This window comes from Tenebrio molitor, chromosome 1, assembly GCF_963966145.1.
Source record: "Tenebrio molitor chromosome 1, icTenMoli1.1, whole genome shotgun sequence".
Taxonomy (NCBI): domain Eukaryota; kingdom Metazoa; phylum Arthropoda; class Insecta; order Coleoptera; family Tenebrionidae; genus Tenebrio; species Tenebrio molitor.
The window spans coordinates 39,318,736-39,341,082 of record NC_091046.1 but is presented as its reverse complement, the minus strand read 5'-3'; the positions used below and the strand labels follow the sequence as shown (position 1 = coordinate 39,341,082).

Here is a 22,347-nt window from a genome sequence, read left to right as displayed (position 1 = left end):
ACGTTATTTTCAAGTGGCAAAGCCGGAGCAAGAAAACGCGAAACTTCCAAGGATATAAATTGCGATCTGGTTAGCAACAATACACAAAAGTGGGGTATAAGGACAAACCGGCACCGCTTTAAAAAATCGATCGCCGAAGATAAATTCGCGTTTGTCGTGTGCCACCGCAGGACTGCAACAATCAGATTTAATTGAAATTTGAAAACATATTTGTTGTGGGATCTGTTTTACGCCCAGATTCGTCTTGAAAATGATGCCGAGAAATCTTGACGATTAAGTGAGTTTGCTTACTTGTGCTACGTACATTAGTTGAGAATATTAAATTCGTGCATAGCAGGTTCACCAAATCTGCATAGTCAACAAAATCCTGCGCGGATGCCATTCGAATTTAAAGCAGATGTAATTCCATTCGTTTCATTCCATATTCAGATCTCCGTGAGTAAGTTTACTTATTTAAATTATCAAACCGAGCTCGCTATGACACTATTTTTGTATTGTTGGCAGCACGGTTCGTTTTGAGGAGACGAACAAATGAGCTGAATTGCTTCCGAAACGACCAAATTGTTGCTGCTTGTCGTGAAATTCGAACAAAGCACTACTCTGCGTGTTATTCATCTATGTGTTTCTGTAATCCTTTTATTAATGGCGATGAAGTGGAAACTTTAATTAGTCAAGTGCTTTGCAATTTACATGTCCCCGTCGCATGGAAATTGGACGGAACAATTATTCTCTACAACGCAAATATGTATTTAGTTATGTGGGCAAACACTATAAATTCATGCACCACAATAGAACACTTAAGCGAAAAAAACGCCATTGCAATATCTCCCCGGAGACTCGTGCACAACTGCATAAAATATTTTTACTGGGCGATTATACTGAACGCTTTTCAAATTTAAAGTTCACTTTTATTTCTATTTTACCACATCTGTGGAGCTTTTTATTGCACCAAACAATATTGAAAGCTCTAAACTAACGCGAGTTTATCAACAATTAATAAATCTGATTGGTAAATGACAGATTTAGAAAAAATAAAAAGCATCTCTTTATACATATTTTCTTAACGATCTTTAGGTACTGTGTAATAAAAGGTTAATGTGCGGTAATACCACGTGGCCAAAAAAATTATGGAGCCCAGTGAGTCGTAAGAAGTAAAAGTTAAGTCGTAGATTGACGCACACAGTTTTAACAGTCACATTAAGAGTGGAACAAATCTGTGGAATGGTGGAACATAACCGTAAAATAAAATGTTATTGCATTAACAGAAAGTTTTACACGTTACTAACATAGGTGTACGAGTCAATCTACGAAGCGACTTTCGTTTTATCGTAGCTAGCTGGACCAAGAAATTTTCTTTATCAGACTGTACCAGAAACACTAAACATATTAGAATAATTTCAATTTAGTGCAAAAACTGAAATCACTTGTTTCGTAATTACACAAAACTACTTTACAGTTTCCTGTTTTCGGTGAACGTTGTCGCATAAATTCAGAAAGTTTTTAAAACTGGCTAGCAATTATCGTTGTAATTCATTTTGTTCACTATTTGTTAGGGTCTCAGTTTTATAAATTGCTTACTGTGGAAGTAATCGAATTAGAGTTTTTCTATTAGTGGTTTTTGTGGGTCAAATTAGCGATCTGAGTGATGTATTGGTCCTTCTTGTACTTTCCGCTTCGTAACTTGTTTAAATTGAATGAAATGAAGCTGAAACTCTTCCGCCGGCGCATTTTTGTAATCCAGAGTCATGACGAGATTTATTTGCCATTCCAGATACTTATTTTCTTTGCGACATTTGACAAAAAGGGTGTTAAAATTTCTTTTCCATTCCTAACTTCATAATTCGGTTAACAAAATGGAAAACATCTGTTCTAAAGATTTACCACGAATAAAATTTAAAACGGATCGTGCATTCATGATTTTATTAAACAGTTGGTGTCACTAGACATTTGACTGAACTGAAATTTTTAGTGTAATGAGTAAATGTATCTATATACAACGTGTTTCAGAAATAAGTATAGTTGACTCAAGTTGCAAAAAACCACTTGTCATTTGCAACAGTATTTTTTTCATATTTTTGAACCAAATAAAGGCACAAAGGGATCAGAAAATCATAGTTTGGGTTGAATATTTTCCATATAAGTACAGTTTAAAAGTAATTTCAAATGACTAATGCCATAAAAGTGCTGTTGCAAATGCAAAGTGGTTTTTTGCAACTTGAGTCAACTTTACATTAATTTTAACCAGTGACAGTTCTCATCAAAAACAACAAAAATTTTATGTATCATTTTTTCGAAATATAATTTTCATTTCAGTATTTCCCTAGTGTCACTCATGTTATGAGGCTTACGTCGCCAACGCCTACTGTGATGGGACAATTATTTATAATGACTCTGTATCACATTGATGCTATGAGTGACCTCATTGCATTGGCCACGTGCAGAGAAATCTGCTGTTTGACCGCTTGAATTATTGACGTTTGTGAGACAACATAATTCACATAATATTAAAGGGGTGATTATTTTTTTTTAAAAAGCGTGGGACGTAGCCGACGGTTCGCCTAGTACTAAAATATTCAAGGACCGAAAAGCTTTAATGATTTTGTCCTGTTTCATTCGTTTTTTCCTACAGCATACTCACAATAAGTGAATTCAACCTATTCCAGAATGCTGTTGTTTTTGTTTTTATTTTTGCAAATAATCGGATTTCATCACACTACGTATTATTTCCAGGCGGTGTTCTTCTCAAAAGGCAATGTAATTATCTAACCTGTACCGACAAAGAAATTTGCTAGACAGCTCTATTTTTACATTTTTATCAAGATGGATGTTTCTAAAGGTTTCGCTTGAATAAGCTGAATACAAAACTAATTTATCGAACGCATGTTTTCCAAATGTATTTACATTTTGATAAAATTGTACAAATAAAAAATCAACCAGAGGGAATTGGAGTCCAATACGCCTCTAACCGGATCACTAATTGTAATTTGTTTAATTATTTAAATGTCAGTCCGCCCCCTTCGATATCCACGTGTCGTTAATTTTTCTTCTGAATTTGTTTACTGGAAAATTTCCGTGATAATCTTAACACAGATTGATTACATTATCATGACATTAGCGATTAAACCCACCGACCGTATTAAAACTCTGCGATTCCAACGGGCAAACACGTGTCGAGTTCCGTTTTAGCTGCGTGGGTGTCTTAAAATTGATTACCTCTCATACCGCAATTTACACTTTAACACATTTTGATAAATTCCTCTTTCGCCGGTTGTTTTGTTTGTTTGTGGTCTACCGGATGAGAGGATTCGCCCTTCACTATCCAATAATTTTTTGTCAAAAGTAAACGACTTCCAAATGACCGTTTCCGATTTGACTACGCAACAATAAGTTTGAAGCACGACCATCAAGTGTGCTCGGTGATGGATCAATTGAATTAAGCAACAAATAAAGGGAAGCGATAACAGATAATGTTCTTGTTTAAAATTTTAATCGAATTATGAAACAATTTAATGTTGAAAAGTTTTAATGGAATAAAAACCTGAAAAGCTCTCAGGTACTAAGTAAGGCGAGACATAAGGAAGTCGGTCGGAGAAAAATAAAGTAGCATAGTTAATTAAAATATTGCTTTAGCCTACCAAAATATTTACTTTGTTTTAATTATTCTGTTCTCCGAGGCATTCCTCGAATAAATAAATATTTACGAGGGCCCCTATTATAAAAATCGAATCGGCTAAGGGTGAAAATGTATAGTCTTGAACGGGATCCAATCTAGAATTGAGCCTCTGTTAAAGCACGCAGCTTTCGTTAACAAAAACAAGAGAAGAAATTAATTAAATTCTCGGAAAATTCTACGAAATTCTGCCTTTACTTCGACCGCTGTTGTGATCATCGAAACGATTATTTTCTTATTTCAAATTAAATTTTACCAGTTTTCCAAATCATGTATTTAAAAAATACACGTGTAGATAGTGCAAATAACAAAATTTGCGTTTTTAAATTTCAACATTAACAAATAAAAGTTTCTGATTTTTATTTTATTGCTTCTTCTTCTGCTGAACTCCGGCGACTCCCCTCTTCTTCGTCAGACAGGAACTTACTGTAAAGATAAATAATATGTAACTTAATACGTACATGCATTCTATGTTTGCATATTAATGTGTTTACACAGGATTTATTTAAATATGTAATCCATTTTATAGTAAATGCGTACAGAGGAAACATATCTGCTTATTTCATATAGAAGAATATTTTTATGTATACTGGGTGCCCCAAAATCCGCGGAACAACTCAGTAGGCCAATAACGAGAAAAATAATTTAAAAATTACATACCTTTCAGATTTGGAGGCTCAAAAGTTGCAGCTTTGATCTCGTTTATTTTAAATATTAAAAAAGATTTTAACTATTTGTCTTTTACTAGCCAGTGGTATAATAATTCTGTACGATTGTGATCAGGTTTATTATTACTTATTTACTTCTTACTTATTAATTATTTACTTCATTATTTCTAGTATTTCCAAGGATACAATAAAAATGAAATATTTGCATGGGATACATTGATATTTTAATGACTATTTAGCAAGATACTGCTAAGCTGTTCCGCGAATTTTGGGGCACCCAGTATATTCATTTTCAACATGGGGAAAATTTTGTGAACAAAAATTATGATGATTTCAGATTGATTAATTAATTTATTCCTCATTTATTCATTCGTTATATTCCCTCGTCGTCGTGATATGATTAATAATCGATTATATGACTAATGAAACCGGAGCATCGATGGTAATCATATAGCTGATAATTTATTTGTTTATCACTGATTTCATAAAAGGAAATATGTATCAAAATGTGGTGGTAGATGCATTCCACTGTTTTTTTGCCATTCACGTAAATTAAATAAACATTAATACAGTACAAACGAATGAAAGTATGTATATAATGTCTGACAAAAATCTGTATACGAGTACATAAAACTCTGATTTACAACATCCTCGACTAACACTGTTGATAGATTTTTGATCTTTTTTAAAATATCTTTGTTAAAAGTGAATAACTTCAATTATATAAAACAAATCAAAGGAGTGAGATATGTGAGGAACATATTTATTATTTAAAAATATTTCACAATAAAATCGTAGCAAGTAGAAATGTAAGATCGTTCAGCTATGAAAAATTGTGTGGTTTGCATATCTGCAAAGTTACACCCTTAGTTAAGTGCTTAAATAGATGTAATATAATAGGAATTCCTACCCTTTGTGACACAATCCACTGCCACCCTTTTCAAATTCAGGAATCCGGAACCGAGGTCATCTTGTAACTTTACCGCACTAATTAATAGTCAAAGCAGTTTCTTAGAGAACTTTGTGAAATCATTACACTTACAAATTTTTATTAATCTGAAAAGTTTAGGAAGAAGCCGCTTTTAAATAACTACGCGGAACCTCACAACTGCCGTCTGACACGTTCTTATAGTAATTAAATAAACTTATGCAATATTCATATCACCGTCGAGGCTGCTGAAAAGAGTCAAAAATATTCATAAAGTAAGCAAAAGCTGATAGATTTTTGGTTTGATGATGATTTATCACTTATCAGTTATCACTCAGCTTGTAATCGAAGAAGAGTAACATTTACTTGACTAGACTAAATCGTTTAGTAAATTTAATTTAGCGTCAGCTTTTATTTTTATTTTTAGAAAATAATGTAAAAAACATTTTACTTCAAAGTTTAAGAATTAATTAGATATGAATTAATAAGAGAAGATTGAGGACCAAGTCATTTAACCGAAATAAATTAAATTATGTAGGATATACTTTAGAACCTAATGTCACTCAAATTAAAAGCTGCTTCGAAAATCCTGTTTATTAAATCAACTTGATTTGGCACCCGTTAGTGTTAAGCTTCCTATTTGGTTTATTCTTGCTACCTCATCTTTTGTTTTATCGAAAAGTTTGTCTTAGATTGACTGATACGCATGTGTATACCTGCTATGCACAGTCAATTTATTGGTTGCCTATTAAAAAAAAATCTGTTAAAAATTAATTAATTAATGCTTTATCTTCAATGGTGAAACCAATTTTATCACTTATTCTGGGATAGTTGGTACTTAGAATTTCAGTAAACGTCTGTAAACTTTGCTGAAATCGAAAAGTTGTATTCTAGGTTAACAACACCACATCGTTGACGTTTCTTTGACATTTCCGCGAAGAATTTGCTTACCAGTGGCATCGCGTTTGACAATGAGGCTGGTAAATCACCCATTCTTACGAATGTAAAATGTTGCTCTTGTTTATTTTATAAATCTTCTCTATTATCAGATAATAATAGATAATAATAAAATGCACAATTATAATTCCAAAGACTAAAATTCATGCAGTATGATTATATGATTTATTATAAAGTAACGTTTGAGACCACAAATTGTCTACGCCCAATGCTCTGTATATGTAGATTCGAATATATCAAATTTTTCAGTGAATTTAGTTTAGTTTAGTGATCTCCGTAAACTTTCTTTTGCCTTAAAACTTTGAAAAAGTTCTTTATGAAGATCGCTACACTGTATTTGCAAGATAAAATTTCCTTCTTAGTTTGGGAACGATTTTTTATGAATTATTTAGTCGCATTTTAAGAAATGTCCTGAAATTGTCACATAAATAAATAAAACAGCAAGAAACCCACACACTAAAATTTTACAGCGAATAATCCAGTTAGACGAGGCTGAAAGTTTCGGTACATTTAACTTTAATTTCGCATCAATTATGCTAGAATGGAATTAAATCGCGACAGTTTTCCAATGGAACTGCATATTGTGTATGTATGACGAACAGAAACGGTAAATTCGCAGAACCAACTCCTGCGGGTCTGTATTTTTCTTGGATTAACGTCGAAGCAATTTATATTTGCGCCTAAATTACCAAGAAAACAATACGTCCTAAATCTTGCTAACTTGTCAAGCTCCGGTAATATCAAGATTTATTGTAAGTCTTCCCCGTACCTTTCTAGGACAGTCAATGGCGCGATTTCCATTATTGGAAACCCAAGTTACGCCTAGAAATTAATTAAATGATTTATTAACGATTTTTTGTGGAAGGAGGCCACACCTGCATCCCCGGAGCAACCGGATTAAGCAAAATGCTCCGCAGTCTATACGGCGCAATTTGCATAGGAGTTTCTATAATGCAGACAAATTAATGCAGATTACATTAAACCAGTCCGAAGTGTAGCGTTTAAGCAAAACACAAACACGCCACATTTAAACGAATTAATTATGATGATGCACCGGTTTAGAAGTTTTCGGCTTTGTCGAAGGATAAATCGGTCATCTGGTTCTTTTATCGTCCGGAACTGTGACAATGCTTATCTGATTTTATAGAATTGATTTCCAATCGCCGTGGGCAACGTTTCAGAACCCACTAAAGCTAGGTCGACTTTGAAATCGAATAAAAATGTTTAAGATAAAATTTCTTTGGATATCAGCATTTAGATGTCAGTGTCTTGAAGTTTTTACGAATCAGCGGGGATAATCTTCATCTCTGCAATACTCAGGAGGACTGTATGAAAACGTCATTTCAGCGAGTTGAAGGAAGCGAAAAAGGATGATTTTGTTCCAATTTTTTACTCATATAAAGAAGGTTTATTCCGAATTTTTTCCACCTCCGAGACTAATAGCGACAGCGTTTTCGAGTTGTCGCCGTGATTACTTAACAAGCAAGATTTTACTCTGGGGAAGATAACAACAAAATTATCTAAAAATTTCACGTTTAATTATCAGGTTGACGACAATAAGGGACGTTAAAAGTGACATGCATCTATAATAATTGATTATTTTCGTGTGCAACAATTGACACACTCTACGACTGAAAGACGTTTGGATAATTTTTTACCGATGTAACAGTTTCCGTTCCTACTTACAAATGTCTTTTAATCTCCGGTTGTTGAACTTATAACTCCGGAAATTTTCCGCTTGTTCCGGGTATTTGCATCGATTAAATGGAGTTTTCCTGAAAGTGTTATAATCCTAGTTACCAAAAAGAGCTTTTGCGTAAAATCCGATCCGCAAGATAAGGAGCACCATTTTCCATCACCTGTAATAGGATTGTCAAGGCGTACAAATCACAGCTCCGGGTTCTACCATCGATGCGGTTTATCGACATTCGAATCTTCAGATTAAGATGGAATGGTGGCACCATGTGTGAGTTATTATTGAGATTCTGACAAGGGTTGTTTGTTCTTGATGTAAATTGCCGTTGAAGCTCTATTACAGGCTCTAAGTTTTATTGCAAAATGCATTCCCGAACACGAAACAGGAAAAAATCTCGTTCCCAAGAACTGAAATGTTTATCATTTCTGCAATACGTTGATAACTTGACTTTAAAGAATAAGAATTGTCAACAGTGCTAAAATCTTATTAATTTCATTTTAGAATTTCGATAAAGCATAATACGAAGGCTGGGTAATAAAGATTCTCCCATTAATGTAGCTATAAATTTTACACTCGGACTATAAGTTTGATGTAAATTTTAATGACTTAGGTATATCTTCTATAATTTTCAGCAATCATAACTCGGTGCAGGTCAGACTGACGATAATTTTCTGCAAATGTCAGGGGGTGACCCTCGCCATAGAAGAACGGTGTAAGATTGCATGAAATTAATATCGAAATTAATGCAGCAGTTTTACGTGTAGTTTTTTGACTTTATAATTTTAATATAACGTTAAAAAGAAAAGTGGGAAAGCTGTACTTCACGCTCTCAATTTTTCCCTTGAGCTGTTTTAATTTTCATCTATTTTTAATCTTCTTGTAATTAATTATATCAACGTGAACAGCGTTGCTGAATTCAAGTTGGTGCATCAAGAATGATTTCCCAGTTTTGGGAAGACGCTGATAAAAACAGAAAATAGTTGATACTTTTTTTTGAAGGAAAGGTCTACTACATAGTGTTATATAATAAATATTGAAAAAATTCCGACAGTTAAAATAACTTTAGGTTGGAAAAGGAATTGGAGATATTTTCCTCTAGGTACTGAAGTAGTCGTAAATTCCTGTAAAACAATTTAGAGAATACATTTTAAAGAAAGTGAAAAATATAATAAAGCTTCTCCAGGGGCGCTTATTGTAAAGTTGAAAGCTTCAGTTGACGTTTATTTAAGTCAAAAGAGCAAAATGAATTTATTTTATGGATTCATATTTTACTTGAAGATTTACGGATACATTTAATTTGAAATTTTCTTTCCTGTTTATACTTTTAGTATAATTTGGTTAATAAAAATTGTAAAATGTTTAATGAGCTTATAAAAAAAAACCCGCTTTATACTAATGGATAAAATTAAATTTGCAGTTTTGAATGTTTTGTCTCTTTTTGATGTTCTCAACTTATTTTAGTTTAGACTTGTTTATTTGCGAAGTACCTAGCAACGGGTGTTTTTTAAAATTTGGTGGCGTTGAATTGTCGATTGTGAACGCACCACCGGATTACAACTCTGATCAGCTGTTTAAATCTAACCTAACTTTGTGTGTTTTCAAGACGAGTGGTTCATTCACAATCGACTCCCCAACGCCAACTTTGACGGCAAATTGAAAAAACCAAAGCACTGTAAAAGTGTATCCTAAAAAAAACATGTTTCTCGAAGCTGCAAACTTTGTAGAAATTATAAGTTAAAAAAAGACAAAATGACAATAAAAATAATACACAACGAGCTTAAAGGGTATAATACTCGTATACAATATACCTATTAATTGTATACCCATAATTATTATAAAACATTACGGATATTTCTATCTATCAAGTATCTTCACTGATAAACGAAAGCTTTATTAGCTTATTAGCCTTATGTTACTACAGGGTCATTATAAATTATTGTCCCATCGCTGTTGGCGTTGAAAACCCGCACAAATTTTGGATGTGCCGGCAGCCTCGCAACGTTAGACAAACTAGAAGACAGATTTCTACTACCGCCGATAGCGCCACCTATCGGCGATACTAGTCTCACTCATGTTATGAGTCTTGCGGCACACTCAACTACGTCACCAACGCCTACTGCGGAGGGACAATAATTTATAATGATCCTGTATAAGCATTCGAATGGATGTGGATGAAGTTGCTCCTAGAACTTCCCGCGCCTTGTGTACTACCTCAGCTGTTCTTTTGTTTTGCTTTCCGTTATTGTTTTTTTAACACTTCTACTTTCTCTAAATAATTCAACAATAATTACAACGTGGTAAACGTCGCTCTAAGAATGGTAGGCTCTTTCTGGAAGAAAATGTTCCTGAAGTCGACCCTCATAAATTTCTTTATCTCATTGTCATTATAAGTTATCGAGCAAAATTAACATATGGATAATAAAATTTAGAATTTATTTTAGATCTTATATTATTATATTTATTATACCTAGCTGATTTTTTTTAGGAATACTTTCCGCTTTCTCCATTTTTACAAATTTTTCAACATTATTATCCATCATATTCTAGATAATTAATTATTAATCAACCTCTTTGTTTTGTTCTTTATTCTACCTTTCCTTCGCATAATAAAAACTTAATAGTTCGGGCCAAAACAAAATATTATAATTATTAGATTATGAACCAAATCTTCAATATTACAATATTACACGTTTGTTTTAATTTATCAATAAAACAATTATTAAATGTTTGGCTTTATATCATGACTTATTTTGTTTGAGGAAGGCAGATATTTATAGATTAAATAATTATATTAAAACATTTTAAACAAGCATCAAGAATTTAAACTTTGGTCATTAATAATAAGTAGCTCAAGCTTGTAAGAAAATCTGTCAATCACAACTGGGTGACCTGTACGTAGTTAAGATATTAACATTTTTGGGCGTAACAGCTGCAACTTCAAAACTAATTTATTCATTATAATATTGGAAGTGATCGACATCATTAATTATTTATTATCAAACTCTTTTTACAAGCAAATCTTCATTATGTGTATTTAGTGATTCAAATTGATTAGCTATCAATTGTATTCTCAGAACACAACTTTTGCTTTAATATTCTAATACATTTTTATTAATTGCGGCATCAGACAATTCAACATCAGTTGGTACAAAAATTTACGTTGTTAGCAAAAAATACATTTCTACCTACAAGTTCTAAACGCAATTGTCAATTAAGAAGCTATACAATTATGAGATAGCTCCATTGTCAGTTTTCTATAATAGTTTTGAATTAAGCAGCAACCATCAACTGATACAAACTTAATTAAAACACCCCCTTGGAAATAATCGTAATTATGATAAGAGAAACAATTTCAGTGCATTTATTCCCGGATTAGACTAAGTATTATTGGTTGGCTGATGACGAATAAACCTAATCACATATAGTTGAATTTTTTTAATAAACAATTGTCAAAACGTTGTCTTGTTGGTATGAACCAAACTGTGATTTTCATGATAATACGATTGGTCACATTGAGTGTCAACATTTTTTTATGTAACTGAGCCTGCGCCCTAACGAGCGAGAGTTTATTTCAAATTCGAAAAGGTTTCTCCTGATTTCTCATTAAATTTGTTTTGAAAATGAATTCACGGAAGAAAGGTACGGGAAGTGAAGTGAACATAACCTTAACCATGATTTGGTGTCAAATTGTTATACAGCTGGTCCATATGTGCAAATTTTAGGGTGGTACAGTATGGTTTTTTACGTCATTTTGACACTGACAATTGTTTATTAAAAAAATTTCACTATATATAGTTAAACTGAATATCTCATTCCATTACGTCTACTGTTCAGTGAAAGTGCTCTTTATACGCAGAGCACAAAGAGTCTCTTCACAGATATCGACTTCCTTTCAAATATAGTGGAGTCTATACATTTCAGCTAACTAATTGCCAAAGTAATATGTCGCCTCTTCTAAACTTATATTAAAATGCTCTTTCTGACAGCAACTTATGCCCCAGCAAATAGCTACATTTGTCAAATCTATCCCGCATTGTCTCTAGCATTAATATCTTGCGTTGTTGGAGTCGTAAATTACAGCGTTCCTTTATAAACTTCTTAAATTTAGTGTTTGTCTTTAGCTGGTAACACTCCCCATTACAGATAAAAGATTGCCTGCACCTAACTTAGAATAAGCTGCCACACTTACTACTTAGCCGATTTAGATTAGACTGGTTGAGGTGCTTAACTACCATTCCCCTCAATGCAGAGCATACGTCCTGAAAGATAACGGCAAAGGATTCAATCACATCGCACTTTTTCTAATACATTTGACAAGATTTGGTGGCGTAAAGGTCGGAGGTCATTTATAGAGGTCGGCGGTTATTGCCCCCAATAGAAAAAAGCTCCATTATATTTAACTGGGGAACGTCCTCTGCAACCGCCTATAACTTTACATTTTACACCCTGACACTTTTAGCTCTCGGTTTTGGGAAGATACTAAAATTTTCTGGAAAGCTGATACATTTTAATTTGGAATACGTTGACGTTATGATGTGGGTTAGCTGCACCAGACCAAATTTCGCCCTCTGGAAAATTTAATTCACTTAAAAAATAAATCTTCCGAGTTAGACACACTCGGTTGATTTTAATTACGCCAATAATTAGCAAATTCGTGTTGATTACATGTCAAGCAGTCGGGGTTGTTAACGCCCCGAGTTCGTCTGAGGTGCCTGCAAGTTGTTTTGTCATTTAGCTTCCTAAAAGCTAAGTTAATTTTTAAGTGGAATTTGTGTTAAGTGGGAAGTTCGCGTTGTCATTCGTAAAGTTGGCATATTTTTGCGAATTTTCCGGGCAACAACAGAACAGGGATAAAATTCCGGCAAAGTTGGGACCCAGGGAGCGGTCCACCGGTTCGACGTAGGTTCAATATATTGGCATGATCGTGTTTCAGTAGCATTAAACCTGGAAGACTGAAAGTTTTAAGCTCGACTTATTTATTGTGAATGCTGGATATAAATAAACCGTGTCCTCGTTATTCAACGTTCGGAACGTGAGTAAAGCAAAATAAAACGTCTGTTGCTCTGTAATAAAAGCTAACCACCTTACAAACTTTAGCCGAGCTTTTATCTTTCACGTCTTCTGCGTTTCGTGACTGCGTCCGGGCGCTGCACTGCATCCCCTAAAAGCTTTAAAAATTCCTACTTAATTAATTTTCTTTGTGGAAAATGCGCATTATTTTATCGACGAACAATTCACAGTTCGCCCGAAGAGAAGGTAAATTCTGTATCGTGTCGTCACGTCGGACGAGCTTTCGACGATCAAGCTTCCAACTAACAGTTCTCTTTTAAATGCGCGTAATTGCCATTTTGGAAACCGCAGCACTTCTCCTTATAGTGTCGCATAAAAAACGAATGTTATATTTTAGGGGCTCTGTTGTTTTGTAACTGCAGATTTTATAGGGGGCCCTCTTTCTATTGGCTACTTCCCATCAAATCTGCCAAGTCCGCTAGAATTTCGGGCTTTTTATTGGTAATACAGGCAAAACCCTTCGAATTAATGTCTCAATATACTCTTCGGAGCTAATTTAAAAGTTGGCCGCTGTTAACAGGTGCTTCTGTATCTTTTACAGTTTCGTAACAAAGACGAGTTATCATTTGTGGGAGAGATGGGCGGAGGATTCAAGTGAAGGAATTTTCTATGGCTTTTCATGACCTCCGCGCCTTTCCTCGAGCAAATTTGACATTATTCACTAGATCTCTTCGACGATTTATCACAATAACTGAAACGTGAAAATCCTGATAAATACAACTAGGTGGGTGTGTTATGTTACGATAACTTCAATGATTCGCTTTGAAATATTTTTGACGTAGTAATAAACGTAACAGTTTTCTGTCAGGAAAATTTCACCGACAATTCCATTTTATTTCCCACTTTACAATTACTATTTTATTTTTAGCGTGACCATGTCATACTCAAGCGAGCTTTATGTAAGCACTAACATTACAAAAGAAAGAAAAATCATTTTGTGAACATTTACATTACGGCCTTTGGGACTTTTGCACTTTTGCCAACGCAGAATTGTAGGAATTATTGTTATTGATTTTAATGTTTTGATTGATTATGATGATTTGTTATGTGTACATATTTATAAACGATTCTTCATTATAATTGTCCTGAGTGAAACATTACCTCTTTATATTCCGCTTTTACAATGAATTTAATTTGATTTTCCACTCTATAAGGTTTCATGTTAATTAAGTAATGATTTAATTAATAATTTGTGTCGGTTTAATTTATTTATATCTCAACGCGGCGGGTGAGTAAAGAGTGCAGAATTTTGTGGAGGAAAATGTTTAACTTTCTGCACACATCCTTGAATAGTGACTGGGGAACTCCCTCTGAAATCGTGGCGAGCAAGCAAATCTGGTTGGTGTAAATGTAATTGACACGTTGTAGTTAATACGTTCGAAGGATAAAAGAATAAAAGACCCCATACGGTTTTATTTCGCCACAGATATCTTTACAAGGAAAGTTTGCTGAAAATTTGATTGTTTGAGTAAACTTATCGTTTGTGTGACACTTTCAGACTATTTAATTATGCAAGAAGGTGAACTAATAAATTGTTAAAACAACAGTTCGACAGGGTGTTGGGAGAGAGTTTATACAGTTAAATCTCGGCAGTAAGCGCCAGGAACCGGAAGCATTTATCTTACTATGGCTTAAACGACGAACTTGGCTATAAAAATGAGCAGTCGTAAGTCTTATGGTTATGAACAAAATAATCTTATGACAGCAATCAATCGCCTTTTTTACGGTCGCCGGGAAATGAGATATCTCCGTTTTATACACATGGCTTGTGTCAAGAAAAACCGGAAACTACCGAAGTTTCATCCTAATCAGAAGTTTTTTGTAAGCTTTTGCAACTTGTTTAGTTTGATACTGATATTTAAGATTTCGTGAGTTGCAAAAACTATCAAAAACTACTGATAATGATGATGAAGTAATTATTTGAGTTTGTGTAGCTTTTTCACTAAATTTTTAGGTATTGTGGAAAACTTTTCGTAAATTGGTAGTAATGACAAGAATTGTGAAACCTTGCAAATTATTTAAGGAATAAATAGTAGAACCAGTGGGAGCTAAATCGATGAAAAATGGGGGATTGCCTCAAAAAATATTTTGAATTCGATAGTTTTTCCGAGTAGAACGTTGATCATCAATCTTACATTTCTTTGATTCTTGATGGCATGACATACATTAGAAATTAATTTTGCACACTCTGTCCATCTTGTGAATATTCAATTAGTGGTGTTCTATCAAAATCCCAAGAAGCTTCCCCGGTGAGGTGTTGAAATGAGTTGATGAGTCCTTAACTCCATGTTACAAATCTTACTGTGACTACCTACTTTGTACCTATTATGGAGTGACCACAAAATTTATTTCCAAGTTTAAAATCTAGGAACCAGTTCTTTTTACTGAGATAATTCATCCCCGCTAGAATCTTGGTTGTATAAAAACCAACTTCCATGAGCAATTGATCAACTAAACCTTAAACACAAAAAAATAATCAAATTTTACATATGATAGATGTCATTGACGAAGAACTCATAGGTTTTTAGTTGTTTTCTTCAAATCAACAAATTAAGTGTTAAACTATTAATTGCCAGTAAAAATGTTTAAACCTAGGACAAATTGGTGGTTGAAATTCAAAAAGGTATATTATTATACTCATGTCATATCGTGAGGAAATTCCTTAACATTGACACAGAACATAAAACACAAAAAAGTCTAAATGTGGAGGCAAGACGCCGGTAATGTTGATAAGCACTGCACTATTACTTGATAGTATTATCCGTAATAGTGTATGTACACCGGCAAAATTGCCGTGCCGCCGGGTGGAGGTGGGATACGAAGAGGTGAAAATATTGCCTTAGTAACACGTAGACATAACATTTTTGTACAGTTACAAAAACATCAACTTTAGTGACAGAAAACGGTATTAAAAGTAGCCTCTTTTAAGACGGTTGGAGAAAAAACAGTAGGTACGAGTATGTGTCATTCGGATTAAAAGTGACTATTTTGACTTGCAATTATTGCAGTAGCTCGGCTACGCTAGGCTTCACCTCGCTACGCAAACAAATTGCTCGACAAAAAAAGTACCACTTAATCCGATTAGCGCACAATCTACTATTATTTTAAATTTGATTTTATTTTTCGTGCAAATGGATGAAAACACATTCTTATAGTATGTTCAGTTGATTTCGGGTTGTAAAACTATAAACTATAAAAATCAAACTATCAGCAAAAAGCCAGAGGTCGCCTTTTACAAATTTAGTGCTGCATTATCAAATCTGAAAAATATGTTAGCACAAGGGTCATTTTCCTTTGAAATACATTTTTATAGAATGGACAGATAGGAAATATAAAACCCCGCTTTCCAAATGCTCGCCTATTCAATCCATTATCCACAACGAGCGGTGCTAACAAATTTCATGTAGCCTGTAATAATGCAACATTCCACTTTGTTCATTTAGTGATTTGGTTTTATAACTTCAGCCGTCAGTCACTGAAAACGCTATATTTGTCTTTATTAGCTAAACAACTTTTCAGAGATTCTTAATGAGCTTTTCTATTAACAGTTACCGTTCATAAATATTAAACAAGTGCAGCTCATTTAGATAATGTTGTAATATTTGAAAAAGTTATAATCACTGTACTATTATCGTTAGACAATGTGGTCAAAACATTGTTGAGTTCACGAAAACGATTTCAGTCACGCACTATATTATTCCATTAGTAGTTGTCGACTTTCCATTTATTAGATCCTTCACATTTCAAGCAATATTTCAATTTGTATATTTTATAGATAAGTAGGGGTGTCCCAAAAATGGCGTACTAACGGTGCACTACGGTGTAGAAGAGACTACTGTAAACGTCAGAAAAATGTTTAAAAAATTCTATTGGACTTAATTGCTGATTTGGCGGTCCTTGAAAGTAGCTCTTAACAGGAAAATTATTTTGAAATATATGTATTAAATTGTCATGACAGCCACCTCTAATCGTACATATTATCACAAAGTACAAGATTACTCACTACCAATATCTAATCCTGCACAATAGTGAATTTAGAAGCTTTGGAAATCGAAAAAAATATTTTAAATCCACTACAGTAACACTGCAAGGTAATGATGTACGAGTACATCTTTGTTTACATTGTATTACCGTTAATAATAAAAATAATAATAATTAATTTTTTTGCCTGAAAAATTTTTTCCATATTTTTTTCGTGTACATTTAAACATCCTGGATACGGTAGTAAGTAGTTAGTACGCCATTTTTGGGACACCCTGTATGTATAATTTTATTATGCTGCTTTTTCACCTTTTAAATCTTTTATTTATGCCACAAAGAACGCTACAAATTAGACATCTTGATAATAATCCCACTTGCTGTTCTGTGTATTCTAAAAAAAAAATTTCAAAAGTTTTGTGCTGCTAAAATTTAAGACAATCTTTTCACAAATATTTACGAGTACCTATATTATTATCATAATGGGATTCGGCTCAGAAATTCCTAATATAGGCCCTTGGGGCATCAAAGTTTTAAGTACATTTTAGGTACATTTGGCGCATGTACGAATATAATTATATATACAGGGCCTTTTACAACTCGCGCCCTAGGGAAAATGAGGAAACGCGAGAAGGCATTAGGATGTGTAATTTTAAAGAAAATAAAATCTACCTTGAAAGGTATTCGAGAAAAGACAACTTAAAGTTAACCAATCCGAAACCCGCCCCTCCAGGTGTATGTGCCATATTTTTACGTTACTAGGTTTTAATAAAAAGGCAAATCTTTTTAAAAAATAGGTTGGGGCCGGACCTTTGAAAAATGTCAGTGTCAAATTCAATTTGACAAGTCAATGCGTAATTTATTTTCTTGTATGTACTTTTTGGCAACCTATTCTCGTCGGCACGTGTCAGTTTTCTCTGGGGTGCCAGTTGTGAAAGGCCCTGTAAATATGATAATTTATAATTGACTGCTCATGCAGTACTCAATTAGTGTGCATAAAAACCGAGTGTTCATTTAAATTTATCTTCAAAGTTGACGTTAAAGAGTCGATTGTGAATGCGCCACTCGTCACTCTGCAGAGTAAAAACACAAACAACGCAAAGAGTGAGGTTAGATTTAAACAGCTGATCCGTGATCTGTAATCCGTTGTGCGTTCACAATCGCCTCTTTAACGCCTACTTTGAGGAGAAATTTAAATGAACACCCGATAGAACGAGTAAACTATGACTATAATGGTTCACTTGGCAGCACTGGATTAAATATTGTTGTATTTGACAACCGTCAAATTTCTATACAGGGTGATTCTGAAAAATAAGTTTGGGAAAAAAATAAAAAATGTGGAGTGTCCTTGACACAAAATAATTCTGCGTAAATGACTTTTGGATGGAAATTACCCATATCCGTGAATTTTCGACGACTATGAATAGGGAAAATTTGTCCAAATTTGTTCACTTCATTAGCAACCATTGTTACATCAAGTCCACAATAAAATCGTAGGTGCAAGCACACTGCTTTGTAAATGTTTCTATGGAAATGATCGAAAAGAGTAATGTCACGTTTGTGACTGACGGGCACCTTTTACCCTTTGATTATTATTGTTGCTAAACTACCAGGAAATTCCGCTGTATTTTATGATCATGGAAAAAATCAAATTCAACATGCATGAGCAAATGTGCATTTAATCACTTGTCCGGTTGGGACCCTCGCCTACGGCTCAGACGCCCAACTTCCGTCCTCGTGAATAAATGCACTACTTTGCTCACTTGTATTGAAAATAGCTATTAAACAGAATAACGTACAATTATACTATGTAATATAAAAATAAATAGGTACCTATATGTATTTATAAACTGAGACCTTCAGCTTTCTTAATATTCAGTTGAATCCACTCCTCTTTGGCTCAACTGATTTTTTTATCGCTTTCAGGTTTTGACAGAACCTCTTGGAATAAGTTTCAACGTGCAGATTGTTATATTTTTTTCAGAATTTGATTGCTACAATTTGTTTATTTTTACCCATCGCAACATAAAAGAAATAATTTCGCAGGTTATTTGTCGGTGGGAGGCAATCGTAACGAACAGTTCAAGAAAGCAGAGGCGTAAAAAATCCAGACTCATAAAAACACATTCCATCCCAGAATAATAATTAATATAATTTAGGTAAATAGAGTGTGCCCAAGCAGAAAATTGAGTCTGACAATGTGCTGATCGGTGTTCAAAGTAAATTAGTTACAATTTCAGTGTCGTGACAGTCTTCGCTTGGGAGTTGTAAACGTCATCAAATTGACAATCGGATTTTTTTGTGCTCCACAAAAAAAAAATCCCAAGACAACATGTTTCTGTTTGGAACTCCGGGCACGAACTTAATTTATGTTTGCTTAGCGTTCTTCATTGTTTCGTTTCTAATTGAGTCAGGTTTTAAAATTTTAATTAGGTACAAGTCTTGTGGAGCTTTGGCGGATTCATCTCTCGTTTAATTCAGTTTGTGTGCACTCGGTTATTTAATTCGGCAAGGCAAGACAGGTATATTTTTCAGAATACAATAATGATGTTACATCTTCTTATTTAATCTGCGGCGCTGTTTGAAAACTTCGCTTGAGAGCTCAGTACGCCCACGAGCGCGTTCCAAGATTCGGAAAATTTCAGGACGTCGAGCTGAAAAATGTGGTGTAAACAAGCTCTTATTTTCAATTATACACTATTGTGGGCATAGCTGGATAATTTTCTCATCCGTTGGATCACGTAATGCATGAACACTTTTGGTGTAAATGGGTTCGTTAAATTTGGTGGTCGGAGTGAAAATTTTAATCTTATTAGAAAATGTCTGCACGGTGCGCTCTGACAATTTTGCGTAATGTTTAATCAAGGGGATTGTTTTGTCTGCGAGCTACACTTACTAATGAAAAATTCTTATAAACAGATAAAACAGGAAAATAAAGGGACAGAACAAAACTACCACTTTACCAAATGAGCTTGTTTATAATTCTAAAGGTACATAAAAGGCTTTCGGAGTAGCCAATCTACGACAATTGCCTACATTTATGTCCTCGACACATACACCAAATCAAATTTTACAGGTTAGGTGTTTTTTACGTTTCACTCTTAATAATGTTCGCCGTAAAGTCCTCATTATGATGTAGGCCGGAGTGACTAAGAAAAAATGTTTGTCTCGCTAGGATTCAGCTTTGAATCGAATGCACGTCGAGGAAGAAGGAATAAAGGGACAGAATCCTTTGAAATATCCTGCGTTTCAATCATGATGATTCGGCTTTATTGATGTTTTACTGTTGATGTTTGAGTCGCAAACTTATGTATTTGAACTCGGTCAACAGATGCAGAAAATAAAGAAATTCAAATATGTGCAGAAGTGCTGTCAGTTGTGGCTAATTAGCCTCTGGCTAATGTACAGCTATCGATTAGCGCTGTTGTACATCACTCAATTAGCAGAACAGAACTAACTCGTGTCGAACATTCACTAATAACAGTACAAATATCGGTAATTTTTCATCTGCAAATCATTAAGTTCTGTCACATTTGTTCTGTCTGGAATGTAATTGTACAAAAATAGGTACTTAAAAACGTTTTTTGTACTCATAGCCTTGAAAGCGACGCTTCCAACATCCAACGCTCACTCCAAAACGCGTGCTTCCCGATCGACTCGAATGTAAAAATTGCAAAAAACACTGGCCCTTTGAGGCATTCAAAAAAAAATCTGTCTTGATAATAATAAAATTTAGTTCATAAAATACAACTTCCCTGGATTATCCTCCATTAAAAATTTAGGGAAATATTTATAATCGTTGAAAATTGTTCCTACAAATTGGCAGCGCCATCTATTGGACGATCTGTTCGTTCGTGTTTTTATATGTACTAATGACATTGACAAAGCGTATGGTATTATTTAATTTAATTAAACCAAAAACGCCATAAAACCACAATAAATCTAAAAGTAAAGACATCATTTATGCAGAACATAATAACAGAATTTAATGGAATGTAACATTACATGAAATGTTGAATTCATGAAATAAATTAGGTAACCTATTTTAGATTATGAAAATTAATACCAGACACTAATTATTAACAATATTTTTAGTTTTGCAAGATTCACAACTTTCACAAATATTATTGTAAAAATTTATGGTAAAATTTTGACAATTGGAAATGGAAGTTCCTGGAGCAGCTTGATTTGCAACTGATAAAGATTGTGCAACATTTATATATTCAGTAGATTTATCTGTTGCACTCACAGATGGTCCTGGTTGTAATGGTGTATCACATGGATTTATTAGTACTGGATACGCCAATACCCTATAAACGTATGTCGACTTTGAAAAAACATATCACAGACTTCGGTACCTTCCCCCATTTCATTCTAACCTGTATTAAAATATGTTTCTCTCTGTTATTACAATACGTATGTCGTTTTGATGTTTCGAAAATGTCAATTCTGAAGTTTGAAATTAATTCAAAAGTCCGAACCTGTGGTCTGAACTGTCATAAAACTTGATGTTTTAATTTCTAACATTATTCCTGCATTCGTAAAATAGACTAATTGCAATAATGAAAACAAGTCTTATCTTTTCACTGGTATGTACCTAAAATAGACGATTCTTTACAAATACCGAAGACCTGGGTGAAAAAATGATTTCAGTTTTCCAAAAGAAACCTTCTTAAGAAACAAATGGATATCAGTGTGGAAGAGACAATCAAAGTTGCAAACGATGCGGTTATTTCTTCAAAACATTTTCGGAATTCTGATTAGGATGAATGTAAAAAACCATGCAAAATTTTAAAATGGGTTTGTATAGGTATCTTCACAATACCTGAATTTTCCTACCATACCTAATGCCCCCTTTAATCTCAATTTCGCAGAAGAACATTGTAGTGGCAACAAAGGTAGAGCGTATAAAACTTAAATATTTAATTTCTCTTTCATAACTTATTTACCTATTTTTAAAAATTGTTAGAAAATAAAACGACGGCTAATCCATCAGTAGATTCGAGATATAATGCAGATGTAACAGTAGAGCATTTTAGTAGCCCTCGAAAAGCAAAACGACATGTAAATATGATCCAACAATATGTTGACGAGCAAAGGGAAATACATTACGAATGTAAGAAAACTGCGAAAGCTCTAAACAAAAACAAGATAAGAAGTAAACTTAACAAAGTTGTATTATTTAATGATGAATAAATATAAGAATCTGTTACGATTAATATTTTCGCGGGTGATTCGGAAGTCACGTTAAGCCATTGGTCCCGGTCTATTGAGTTGGTCATCATGCCCCTCATAGATTTGTAAAACCAGTCCTAGACTGTGTAACAAATTTTTTTTGAAGGCAGACAACTCTCTTCACCTTTTAGTCCAAACCTGGATT

The 22,347-nt window shown here is 33.9% G+C and overlaps 1 protein-coding gene across 2 annotated transcripts in view; it reads left to right on the top strand.

The window, feature by feature from the left end:
* The window catches only part of SPR (Sex peptide receptor), a 202,008-nt gene that overhangs the window by 35,621 nt on the left and 144,040 nt on the right, over nucleotides 1-22,347 (top strand). The gene's annotated exons all lie outside the window — the stretch shown is intronic.